Source organism: Oryza brachyantha, chromosome 10 (genome assembly GCF_000231095.2).
Source record: "Oryza brachyantha chromosome 10, ObraRS2, whole genome shotgun sequence".
Lineage (NCBI taxonomy): Eukaryota > Viridiplantae > Streptophyta > Magnoliopsida > Poales > Poaceae > Oryza > Oryza brachyantha.
This window is the reverse complement of record NC_023172.2, coordinates 4,527,009-4,540,544: the sequence shown is the minus strand read 5'-3', so window position 1 is coordinate 4,540,544 and position 13,536 is coordinate 4,527,009. Positions and strand designations below refer to the sequence as shown.

At 38.5% G+C, this 13,536-nt stretch overlaps 1 long non-coding RNA gene and 1 pseudogene across 5 annotated transcripts; one reads left to right on the top strand and one right to left on the bottom strand.

The window, feature by feature from the left end:
• Positions 1-2,513: 2,513 nt before the first annotated feature.
• Positions 2,514-6,562, bottom strand: LOC102711918 (annotated as a pseudogene).
• A 2,426-nt stretch (positions 6,563-8,988) lies between these two features.
• Positions 8,989-13,536, top strand: LOC107305179. 5 transcript variants are annotated; one of them, XR_001551290.2, is made up of 5 exons: positions 8,993-10,216; positions 10,303-10,326; positions 10,408-10,771; positions 10,839-10,915; positions 13,177-13,536. It is a non-coding gene; the product is annotated as an uncharacterized LOC107305179 (long non-coding RNA). The 5 variants fall into 5 exon arrangements; XR_001551289.2 differs by having other exon boundaries at positions 8,991-10,216; positions 10,303-10,771; XR_005812582.1 differs by having other exon boundaries at positions 8,991-10,326.

The window sequence follows — 13,536 nt, the reverse complement described above, 5'->3', positions numbered from 1 at the left end:
TAACCACAAGCCAGAATGGGCAACGGTGAGACTCATAATCTAGCTTGTCCCTATTCGACGTACCAAGGCAAAGGTGAGCGTGATGGAGTATAGACGGGCAATCGTGGTGTAACGAAAGCCTCTGCTGCTTCCGAATTCACCAAGGCACAAAAGGGGACTGCCCGACTTGGTGTAATGGAGGGGTGAAACTTGAAGTGCGGTACGATTGTCTAGGGAGGGTTAGGTGAAAGGTCTTATCATGGTTTCTGTACTGAGGTATCGTGGTGATACGTTGGGGCATGGTAACATGCTTGGAACCCATGTCTTGTGGGTAATGTTGTACACCTCCGAGAATAAAACTATTCGAATAGTCGTGCCCACGGTTATTGGGCGAACTGACAGGTTCACTGGGATTAGTTCACTACGCTAGGACAGGCTTTTAGTAACACGATTTTGTGTTACTATATCCCTAAAAAGGTGTTACAATGGTCTATTGGAACACATCGGCAAACTGTTACTATAGACTATGTTACTATAGATTACTCTGTTGTAACACATTGAACCGTTCTTGTAGGAAATAAAAGGTGTTACATCAGTGCTATAGCAACACGTATTTACTTGTTACCATACATCATAGTAACACCATTTCTCTAGTTGTACCAACACTGTTTGTAATTTATTTTTTCACTTGTAGCAACATATTGAGTGACACCATTTTTACATATGGCAACATGATTACATAAGAACCATAGTTTACTTTGTAATATTAATACATTTGGTAAGAAAATGGTGTAAAAAAGTAAATGCTCATGCACACATAGGACAAATAATTATAAATGAAGTGGTATAACCATAATATATTACTTTGCAATAAGAAAGTTTTGATGAGTACTCAAATTACATCATCTCAATTGAAAACAAATAAATTCAGAGTCATGTTCGTTGAAAAGGTAATACATATTTCGAGCAACAACTACTAGCCAAAAAATATAGAATATATCTAATCTTATGTAATCTTCATCAGCTCCGTATCTTGTTGATTCCATCTTGATGTGATCCTAAAACATGAGAATTTTAACTATTGATCTTTTGAACCTACATAACAAATTTATATATTAGCACTTATATTGCAATTATATAGTATTCATCATATATATTACATGAAGGTATTATGAGCATACACAAAATGAAGGCCAAGCAATCGACATTCCTTCATAATGGGCATCACCAATTGTCTTACAATGCTTCACAGGTCTTACGAGCTCCTCATCTTTCTTAAGTGGATGATTGACAACCACTTTAGTGAACTCATTACCAATCTCAACACCATCCACTTTGTCTCTTGGGTTACTTCTCAAATAAGTAGCATATGCCACAGTTTCTTTGTTAGGATATTTTGCAGTAATCAAGATTATTGTGGTGCCAACCTACAATAGAAATAATGTATTCATTAAGAAATATACAATAATTAGTTGTTAAGCAATAATTTAGTAGTACCATCTTTGTAAGTTTTTACTACCTTTATTGAAGAAGAATGCACCCTATTTTGGACCATGTGATGTGCAATCTTCTTCTGAGTGTCTTGTTTTTCTGTAGTCTTCGCAATTTTCTCTAAATTTCGATGCTTCTTTTTATTCATCTATGTTGAGACATAATAAATTTTGTTATAGTACAAAGAGATCAGAACATATTATATTATAACATAACTTTTGTACTTTGAAACCAACTATATCCATGCACATTAATCTTATAATTAGAAAAAATGAATGGACATGACATATAACAGTATTTAGAGCATGTAAATGGATATATATAAACCAATAGAGCAAATGAACAAGACCAACTTTATAAATATGTGACAAATTGCTTTTCATATCCTTTCACGGATATCATTCAGTTGCCAACACTAAATGGCATAGATGAAGGATCCAAAGCAAAACTTGAGCACTAGAAGCTACTACTTAATTTTCAGTTGATTAATGTCTATTACATGATAGCAGTACTCCTCGAAAAGATGATGTGAAATTTTTGTGCCATCTTTAATTATGTTTATGTTTCACACAGATGATGCATTCACAGATGTAGCATTGCCTAACTAGGAGTTCTCCCAACAGCGTATTTATATTTCACTCTAATATCATAGTGAGATGGATAAAACACATTGAGAAATAAGTACAATTAATTTTAATAGGCATTCAAGAACTACCTCCCGCCGAAGATCATGAGCAAGGTGTGGTTGTGATGATGAATCATCTTGATATGGTGATCCTTTGGTGTTATCAGCCTCCTGATGCTAGTTCCATGACATATAATTCATGTAAAACCATATATAAATTGAATTGCACCATATGAATGAAAACAACAAATCCTAACCTTTTTGCCATAAAGATCTAGAATATTGTCATGTTGCATATTTCGCTTTTCCTCACATCTTCTTTTGTTCTGTAGTTGAATGGACAATAAAAATTAACTATACATGTCAGTATGTGAATTAAGTGTTCAAATAAAACTTATCAATTGAAACGACAAAATACCATTGATATAATTCTTTGATTACTCATTGAGTCGTCTTGATCAGGTGTACTGCATTGAACCCTCTACATGTGCACATGTTTAAATATTGTTGCATAGAATATGGTGAGAAACATGGATTGCATTACTTTGATATTACCTTTCTATTAGTCCGTACTACTCCCTCTTCAATACCATCATCAAAAGTTCTTTGAGATGTTACCTATTACATATTTATGGAAGGATCATGTGCATATGGCATACCACATGTTGATTTTTAGCTTTATCCTTTTGTTTGTGAGTTGCTAAGTAAACCTTTGCTCTATGTGGCTGCTTCTTATTTGGATCATCTTGTCTCTGAAAATGAAAGGTAATGTAAGAAAGTAAAGCAAACACGCATAGATTAATTTTCAGTAAAACAAATTGGCTCACCATGTCCTCGGACCAACGAGCATAACTCTTTGTCCCTGCTGAGTGAGGGTTCTGTAACATTGAACGACTTCTTTTGTTCTTTTCACTGAGGGCCTATTACAGAAACAATGTAGTCTCATTGAGTTCACACTTGCAATGTTGTTTATGAGAGGAACAACAATACAATATTTGTCAAAGAAACAATAGTACAGATTGTAGAGCATATTTGTTACCTTTCCTTTTTTTGACTTCCAATATTTGATTAGTGGAATCCATTGGTCTTTTTCTACATCGTCTAGACACAGCTTATATAGAGCAGAACGCTTCTTCTTTGGGTTAAAATATTTATTTTTTAGTGCAGCCTTGTATCGCCTCCAACCTCTTCCAATTGATTTCAGTATCCATTGAACGCATGATAGAGGGTACAGGAACTTTGTCTGAAATACATAGGAATAATGAGAGTAGAAGAATTTTAGTTTGCCATGATTGCATCAATTGTTAGGTAAGGGATAACAGCAAGTAAGAAAACTCAGCATTGAATATGTGTAAAATACATATAAACATTGAATCGAAAACTTTCAGTTGCCTTGGATATTAATAGATGCATCAATGTGAGAGTAGGCAAAAAGTAATAACTAGTAACAAAAACAGAGCATTATACTTATACTATATTTTGCGTTCAGGTACCTGGACAAACTGTAGTATTGTTAAATCTCCTTCATTTGCTTTGATATTTCTCCATGTCATCTTATCTAATGGACAGTAAGCTCCATTTCTTGCTAATGTGCCCAAAAATTGTCCTAGCAATCCACCTTCTTCCCCGATAGGTTGCCCTAATCTGTTGCATTTTACAACTACGCTTTTTCCAGGTGGAAGATCCTAAACATATCGCAAGGTAGTCCCCTTGCGCTTCTTCACCTCTTCAGCTGTTAACCATATACTCTATGTAATGCAATCACAAACTACGTGGGATTTAGATAGTTAAAGTTTTACCAGGCATGTTGAGGGGCTCATCATCTTGCTGCTCAACATGAATCACCTCATCTTCATATGGTTGAGGAGGCTCGACTTGTGGCAATGATTGTCCGTTGCTACTTCCCTCTCCATTTCCATGGTGACAGCTGCTATGTACTATGTTCAACTGTTTCTTTCTAGCCATTTTGCCTACAAAATTGGCTTACAGTCTTTCAAGAGCACGAATTAATCTATGTGTAAGTATGTTTGAATTGTTCAAAGAGAAAAATATAAATTATAAATGGTTAATATTACCTAACTGGATGCATATAATTGAGCTTAAATGTGGTCAGTCTTATTAAACTTTCGGTTAAGTGAGGGGAACTATATTCATCATAGACAATGACACACATATGACCTGCTTATTTGGGTTTGGAAGTACAGCCAGAGATACGAACATAACAAATTTTCAATTCCACGTGGTAGAGGTGGAGATAAAAGTGAGAATGAATGTAGTAACCTAAAATTGACTATTTCACACAAGAATCTTCCCCTCCTTTTGTACTTTGCATAAACTTTGATTATCAGTCTGAGCATACTCTTTGATCCAGTACTTAGCATTATCAAGATATCTAAACAGAAATATTTTGCACACAACTAATTACACAGATCTGGCAACATAAATCTAATTAATTCATTTCACAATAATGTAGGCAATGCACTGAACATATGCCATTAACCTGTACAGATTGTCTAGCAGATGTTAGCACAGTTTATCAAAAAACTACATGTTTGACCAGAACTTTAATAATCAACAGTGAGAACTAATTTTGTCTCTGGTACAGAAATAAACATGGAATCTAGATGGTGGTACCGGTGCTTTTGATCCAACACATGGTGTATATAGCTCTAACAGAGAGCAAGCCATCCAGTTTTATTTAACACCAGTTGATCTAACTCCCATAAATAAGCATCAGGAATTTGAGAGAGAAGGTACACAAACCGTAGATAGGAATCCTTTGGTTGAAATGTCGATTCCTGTGACCTACCCTAACCAAGCGCAGGCGGAAAGGATGCAAAAAAAAAAGAGAGAGAGAAGGATATCTGTCATCAGTGATGGGCGTATGTCCGACTGAGATATCTTCAGACATCTCTGACCTTTTCGCACTGACGGTTGTCGTGCCCATTTAAGATGGTCGAACCCGTGCTAGTGTGGGTCGGCATCACTGCTCCACCTCCTCAGTTTCCATCCACCACAACTCTAGAAATTGCCTCACCGAGGTTGAAGCAGCGCTGAGCCACAACCTTAGTGAAAGGACATCTCCAAGGCTTCCGTCTTGGTAAATCAGTAGGATAAAAATGTAATTAAATCACTACCTTTTTTTACCTTCAAGACAAAAAAAAAGAAGCAAACTAATATTTAACTCTGCTAGGAATTTGACCAAATCGAAGGCATAACGGTGACACAGATTTAATATGGAAACACTTGCAAGAAAAAATCACAGGCACCAACCAATAATAATTTGGATGACATAATGACTATCCTTCCCATACAACTTATAAGAGATATACAGTGTGGGAAATATAAGAGACCTAATGGGAAAGACTATGAGTCTTTTTACGAGACTCGACAAGTCCTAATAGAAAAAGACTAGAGTCTTATTAGGAAACTAATGATATTATCTAAATATATTGTAGATCATAATTCGAATGATTTATTGCATGCTTCATTTGGGGGTAAAATAATCTTTTGTAGGCCAGAGTTCAGTAGCAATCAACTGATAGCAATGCAAAACAAGAAGAAAAATGTTTGTAGTATGTTATGTTACAGAAGTCGTATTGGTGAAGGTCAATTTATAGAGTTGAGCACTTATCAATAACAAATCTTATAATTTCCCTTTGAAATAAATCATGCCTTTGCATGGTAATACAAATAGTACATTGTAACATGCCTTTATAGCAAGTGATCGAAATGAAGCATGAAATCAGTTGAATGTGGTCTGCTTCGCCACGAGTGGTGGTCATGTTAATTGAATGAAACGTCCAGTCAGAATCCACAGCCGCATGGGCAGCATACACATGGTGAGCATGTTGGACTGGAACCTCCTGCAACAATTATTTTCACCTTCGTGAAGTCCGATGTCAAACATATTACACTACATTATTAAAACAGAAAGATATGAAATTTCATATTCACTCTAAATATCTAACTATAAGGTTACCACCCGTCTAATATCAGAAAGAAGTATTTAAAATGTTAATTCAATGCTAGATACAAAAATAATTGACTGTTACAGCTTGTGTTTTCATTGAATTTCTTAACCAAGTTTTGAGTATAAAAAGGCCGAGATACGCACTTGCTATGATACGCATGGTTCTCAACTTCTCACCCCCTTTCTCAAGGATGACAAGAGTTAAGCCACGGAACAAGAGTCAAGACAGGGAACAACGTTTTTTTAAAAAACAAAAAAGAAAAGAAGAAAAAGGAACAACCCACTGGTGAAGTGGTGGATGTGTTCCTATGTGAGCAAAAACCTTTTTCTGTTGCTAAATACGAAACTCTGTATGCAAGCAAGAAACAAGCAAACCTCCTTTCCCACTTGACAATTCTCCTGCCGTGCTGTGGACAATGAGCTGAATAATCTCCAGCACAAGGAGTAGCAGAAACAGATAGTATCTTAAAGCCATGACGAGCTTTTTTCATTGTTCATCGACACACCGTCTGCACGCTTTATATAACGGATGTGCACCAAGTCTCAACCACGTAAAATTGTGAACAGTTGTACGCGCCCTGCCTACCCTTATGATGCGACTTCGACTAATTTTGTCAAACTTGTGACGTACGTCCCAACACAAGAAGGAAACGATTTTTCAACACAGAGGAGTGACTTTGGTACGTGAAAATGACTGTTGATAACAGTTAGGGATGTTTAGGTTGCAATTTTTTTTTCAACAACATCACATGAAATCTTTGGATAAATTTGAAGTATTAAACTTAGTTTAATTACAAAACAAATTTCAGACTCCGTCTGAAAACCGTGAGACGAATCTTCTAATTAATTCTTTATTGGCACATGTTGGTTACTGTAGCACTTATGGCTAATCACGTTCTAATTAGGCTCAAAAGATTCGTCTCCCGATTTTCTTCATAACTGTGTAATTAGTTTTAATATTCATATATATATTTAATGCTTCATTTAAATGTCCGAAGATTCGATGTGATGTTTTGGTACTAAACAGCCCCTTACTTTGGTCGAACAGAAAATGGCAAAGAGGCTGCGTTCACTTCCCAAATTTTGTGGAGAGATGTCACATCGACGGATACAGTTTAAAGTATTAGACGTTGTATAATTATAAAATAAATTTTAAATTCTGTCTAGAAACCACGAAACGAATCTTTTGAGTCTAATTAATCCATCATTACACATGTTTGTTACTTAGCGCTTATGGCTCATATATTAATTAGGCTCAAAAGATCTATCTCACGATTTTCCCATAACTATGTAATTAGTTTTAATATTTATATATATTTAATATTTTATTTAGATATCCAAGATATGATGTTTGTAGAAAATATTTTTGAAAACTAAGGGCATAGAGACGGAAGTCAGATAGAGATGGATTTGATGTTTTGTCCATGGCCTAAATTATTTTCTTCGACACGCTGTTTGACCAGTTGGTCTATTGAATCACGGTATGATTCTTGGTAAAAGAAAAGGATTGCAGCCGTCCGCAATAGAAAATACATACTGATTGCTGAAGAAGTGGTTAGTAATTACAAGGGGTTGAAAACGATCTCTCTTTATCTTTTTCCCTTCTTCGTATGCTTATAGACATAAATTTAAATTTTTAATCTTAAATTTAAAGTTAATTTTGGATTTTTTTACTCGTAGTTTATTTTACAGCATTTACTTTTTAGATCGCTAAGAACATATATATATAAGAGTTATATTCATAAATTATTTTTCGTTTCTAAATATGTTATACGGCTTTCCCCCTGAAAAAAAAGCCCACAAAAAAATGACCCCAGATAAGAAATGTTCCAAATCCCTAGCATGTGTATAGAAATTGTTCTGGGTTAGTTTAGAATCATTCATATTTATCAATTGAAATATTTAGTGTTGACAAAAAATGTGATTTAGATAGATTTGTAAAAACTATCCAATTCTATATCTAAATCTAAAGTCTAAAGTCTTCAAACCCGCCCGGAAATTGTCGCACCAGGAAATTTTAGGCTGGCGTGGCCGCTGCGGCCGCGCGACACGTTGCTACTGGTGTTTTCGGTGTCTGTCTGGACTGGGTGCATGGTGAGCCGTTTGACTGCGTGGTGGGTCCACTCTCCCTCGGCTGTGCTGCCTGTGAGGACCGTGTTTCCTCGGCTCTGCTTCTGTGCACGTGGGCCCATGTCATTGGTGCCAGGCTAGGGCGAGGGAGGCGTCATCCATGTCAGATTTCACTCTTTGGTTTTCCTGTACCTATGCTTGCATTTACTGCCACCGACGCATGTAGAGGGATGAATAGACCTAAGGGCGTTGGGTATCATTGTTACAAAATGTTAAATACCCCAATGCATCGGCACAGTGCAGACCTCCTCAACCAGCCCATGCGGCTCGATGTGCTTTTGTGCTATTTTGGCCTAGTTTAGTTTCCAAATTCTTTTTCTAAAAACATTATATCAAATTTTTGGAAACCTAAATAAAACATTAAACATAGATAAACCAAAAACTTAATTCCACGGTTAGTTACAGAAAAAATCTTAAGACGAATCTTTTGAGCTTAATTAGTCCATGATTAGCCATAAGTGCTACAGTAACCAATATGTGCTAATAACGAATTAATTAGGCTTAAAAGATTCGTCTCGTGGTTTTCAGGCTAGCCGTGAAATTCGTTTTTTCATTCGTGTCCGAAAATCCCTTTCTATATCTAATTAAATATTTAACGTGACACTTCTCCCAAAAATATTCTCAATGTAAACACGCACCTTTTTGCCTGTGTGTCTTTTTACTTTGTCTGTTGGTAGGGCCCTAGGTCGCCTGGGGCCAGCAGGCCCACACAACAGTGAACGTGGTTTGTAATGGCCATATGTACTTGTTCGATGCACGCACCGACTGCCACTGTAGGCCTCTCACAGTGCAAGACATACACGTATGAAAAAAAAAAAGCAAAGCCTCACTCCTTCAACGCAAGTGGCAAACACCTACAGTATTTTTCTCAGTTTGCTTTTCCTCTCTCTAGGCGATAGCGCCAGCGACGCCCTCTCTCCCCGTCAACCAGAGCGGCGGCGGAGCGAGGCTGGATGACGCCGGCTCGTGCGGGCGGCGGGCGGAGCTCGACGCACGCTGACGACGGATCGACTCGCGGCGGTGGCGGATCGAGGCGCTGGGGCGGCGGACGGAGCTCGAGGCACGGCGACGACTGATCGACGTGTGGCGGTGGCGAGTCGAGGCGCTGCGGCGACGGCCGGAGCTCGGAGCGGGCGGGTGGCGGGTCAAGGCGCAGCGGCGGATCTAGGTGGCTCGGGTCCCGACGGCGGGGGGTAGTGGCTCTGGCCGGCTGGTGCCCGGCGGCGGCGACGGCCATCGGCCAAGGTTCTATTCATGTTGTAAAAATGGTGTCTGCATGTATGGTCCAAGGTCTATTCATGTTTATTTCGGTCGGATGATGTCAATTTTGGTGCTCCTGCTTTCAGCCACGTTTGCCGATGGTGTTTGCTGATGGTATAGGAATGCCCACTTGGTGTTCGACCTGCTTTTTTGTGAGTTTTTTCTTTGCCATGCGTTTTTCTCGCATGGTAAGTTATATGTTGTTGTATGTCGTGCTACCTCTAAAACTGGTCCGAAAATACTAATTGAGAATGAAGAAGGGAGGTGTACTGCTTGCACCTGGAATATAGTTTATCGCGAAGGAATTTCTACTCTTGCATGACATGTATTGCATTTATGGTATTGAGCTAGCTAGATTCCAGCACTGAGTTTAAGGAGGTGTTTCGGTTTCTCACTTCATCTACCTAGCTAGCTGCAGGACCGCGTGCAGCTGCATCTATTGCTTCTGTGGTCAGCGTCTCAGCGATTGCTTTCAAGGCAATTCACAATACAATTGTTGTTTCCAGGTCTTCCATGCGTTGGATAGTACCTGCCTTGTCTGGTTATGGGTTAAGGCAATTTAAAGACAAATTAAGGTAACATCCGTTTTCCTTTATTTCTTGTGCACCTTGCATGCACAACTACGATTGGAACTATTGATATCATTTGCTGTTTCTCGCTACGTTTTGGTGTGGTCTGATATGGAAGGTGACCGTGTGGTTGGCCGAGTTGTCGGCGGGACTGTCATTAGCTCGAAAGAAGTGTTCATTCTTTCACATGTATGTGGAATTTTATTTGCCTTGGTTGCTCCCTGTTTAGATGCTTTTTATAAAGATGTTTATTTTAATGGCTTATTTCTGCTCAGGCTGTGATACGTCGTTAGATAAAGGTGAGTATGTACTGTCTTCTGTAAACGTAGAATGCATTGATGGTCGGTATTTTTATGTCTTAACAAATCTCACCATACCAGACACCTAATCTGGCCCCTTCCTGTAAACGCCTCTTCATATGCAAACATTGTACGACCATCGTCTTTGGTATGAAGGCAAAATAAACCTCCTTTATCATCTGTTCTTTTCTTCTGCATCTTACATTTCATTCAAGGTTTTAATACTACATACAAGATCCGGTGGAGGGGAGACTGTGCTGCCCAGATCTGTTGGCCACCACCTCCCTGCTGGCAGATTTGGTTGCCTGGAGCCGAGGGCGACAACTAACACATGACGCTCATGGGCGGTGTTCGTGGCAGGAGGCACTTTCATGGTGGCTGCCTCGACCCGCCGAGAAGGACGTCGGCATGGATGACAATAGCTTCTGCTTGCCTCCCTCGATAGGTTTGTGCCAATCCTTTCTCTGCGGTCAAATTTGATTTGGCTCTATGGTAAATATTCTGTGATTTAGGGCCTGCTTGATTTGAGTTTACCAAGGAAAATGTGCATCACTGAAGATCAATTTCAATGATACAGCCATGTTTTCAGGTTAGTACCCCTTTCCTTAGGCAGGTTATCAGCTATTAGTCATTTTCCCTCATTTGCGCTGGTTCATAACAATGAGTTGTAGGTTGTAACTTGCACGTAGCTGACATGTTTGATATGCTGCTTGTAATGGATGGTCCAATGTGCAAACTAGCTGTGTACTGCAGTTAATAATAATGCATCTATTTGTCACCTTTTTCTCAAATGTGTCATGTGTGAATCTATAGTTTATATATTGCTATTTGGGATTGATTTACACTGTCCCTTATGTTAGATATATGTTGTTGTCAGAATTGTATGTAAATGCTTATAATTATTCCGATCCTCTAGATTCAGAGAAATGAGTTCATTTTTCACTAGGGACCTTCAGTATTTTTAGTAGGGTAGGTTTATGCTAGCTGTCCCTCCTTTTTTTAACATATCAAAAACACTTGAACTCAGTAGATAGTTAGCAACTGGAGATCATATCATGCTTTTCTTTTCCCAAATGAGAGACACATGGACCTTCAGACGACGAACATAACCAATTTGTAGGATCGCAACAGAGTAAAACACCCACCAGAGGGGGGTGAATGGTAGGTAGATCAAAAACCTAAATCTTTTCGTGGAAAAAAAAAAGATTACCTTCACAAAGGCCTTACTGAAGCCTATCCGAAGCCTATGGTCGCACTGTGTTTATGCCACCGGTCAGATCGACGCTATATGGCCGGTCAGACCGCTCGCATACCCTCGGTCAGACCGCCAGCCTACCTGCGGTTAGATCGTCGGGATCCTGGAAAAACACCGATCGACAAAGCTTCAAGATGTAGATTGAATATCTTGACTTTTATTGATCAACCAGTGCTTACAAAGTGCATAGAAAGTACTCCTAACAAAAACTTTCGATCTAATATCGAAATAGAGTGGAAACTCTAATTTTCTCTCTCAAACGGCACCAAAAAACTCACTGGGGGTATACCCCTCGGTACCTGTTTATAACCTTGATGTGGCTACGCAAAGCCCACGTATCTAGCATGAATTAGAACTCCCAATCTCATGGGAAACCTATCTTTATTTGTAACTAACCATATCTCTATCTCTAATGCAACAAATCTTATCAAATCTGTACTCTATCCGAATTCAACTCCATATCTCATACGCACACAATATCTCCATCGTATGTCATATGGAATCTTCACCAACCACGTGCATTGAACTCTAGCCTAAGTATCTTACATGATATCTTGACCGCCGAACGTCACCTTATCTGACTCCCGATCCATCACCGGTATACTCTCCCGAGGCATCGAGTCACCTACATATGAATCAAACAAAGAAACCATATTTCGAGACCAAGCTATCTCCAACTTGACTCATTATTAGCAAAACAACAGTATCCATACGTATAGAAACCAACTAGAAGTTGAATTCACGAAGAACAAATCCGAAACCGAAAAGATAACCGAAATCTGAAACTGTCGGGGCTGACCTACCGGTCTGACCGCCCACATACCTGCGGTCTAACCGCAGGTGTCTGAAAGGTCTGACCACCCATATACTTGCGGTCTGACCGTCCGGTCAATTATCACAAAAACATTTAACTCGCAAACCACCAATTTGTTCATCACAAAAACTTGTAGATCACTCCTTGATCTTACACAATTATGATAACACAAATTCTCAAGTAAACGTCATATTTGAAAAGAAGAAAGTGTTCTTGACAAAAAAACAAACACAGTTCAAAGGAGCCAGAAAAATAATCTGCAACATTGACACAGTGGTGGTTCAGATTCTTTTCTTTTTGGTTTCATGTGTGGATGTAGCTTTTCAGGTGCATATATAAATGGTTATATCGATTGCTTTCTTGATATTCAGATTGCAGTCGATACTCTTTTTATCATCAGGAAAGCAACAAACATCTACATAGGATCAAACTTGCAAAAAACGCTGCTGCTGTTCAGCAGTTCTCACAAATATGGATGGTAGAGCTTGTGGATTTATATTGGTTTATCATACGGGCACAATAGTTATGTCTTTTTGTTGATTTTCCTGTTGTTTTAATACTACATACAAGATCTTAGCTTGCTTTTGTTAACCTTTTGCATCATTTGGTATATTTTTTACATCAGCTTTAGAGTGTTTGGTCAATGTATTGTTGGAGACGTCGTGTCTCCTCTTTAGATTCAACCATACTCTTCTTACTCACGAAATGTGGTTTACTACAGCTTTGCTTGTCCATCTCAACTAATACAAGTAAAGTTTTTGTCACACTTTCACTTTAAAAGGTTTCTCATGAGACTGCACTAATTAAGTGGCAAAGGTGAACACATCAGCAAGCAAAGAACCCCAAATTCCTCGAAAAAAGGCAGTCACAGTCCATTGCAAGGCCAATTTGATCGTGCTGAAGAACCGTACGAAGATTGGCTCAATTTATACGTTCTAGAGGAGTTGATGCAAGCACATCCAAAAATGAACTCTTTTTATCCAACATGTACTAAAATAAAGCCATGATGTATTGCTACAAATATTATATTTTGATATCTAGGGACTGTTCACAAACTAAATATATTTATAAAGGTGAATTAATACATAAAATCTTCTTAACTTAAAAAAGTGTTATTTTGTTTGCCTAATTGCAGATAGGT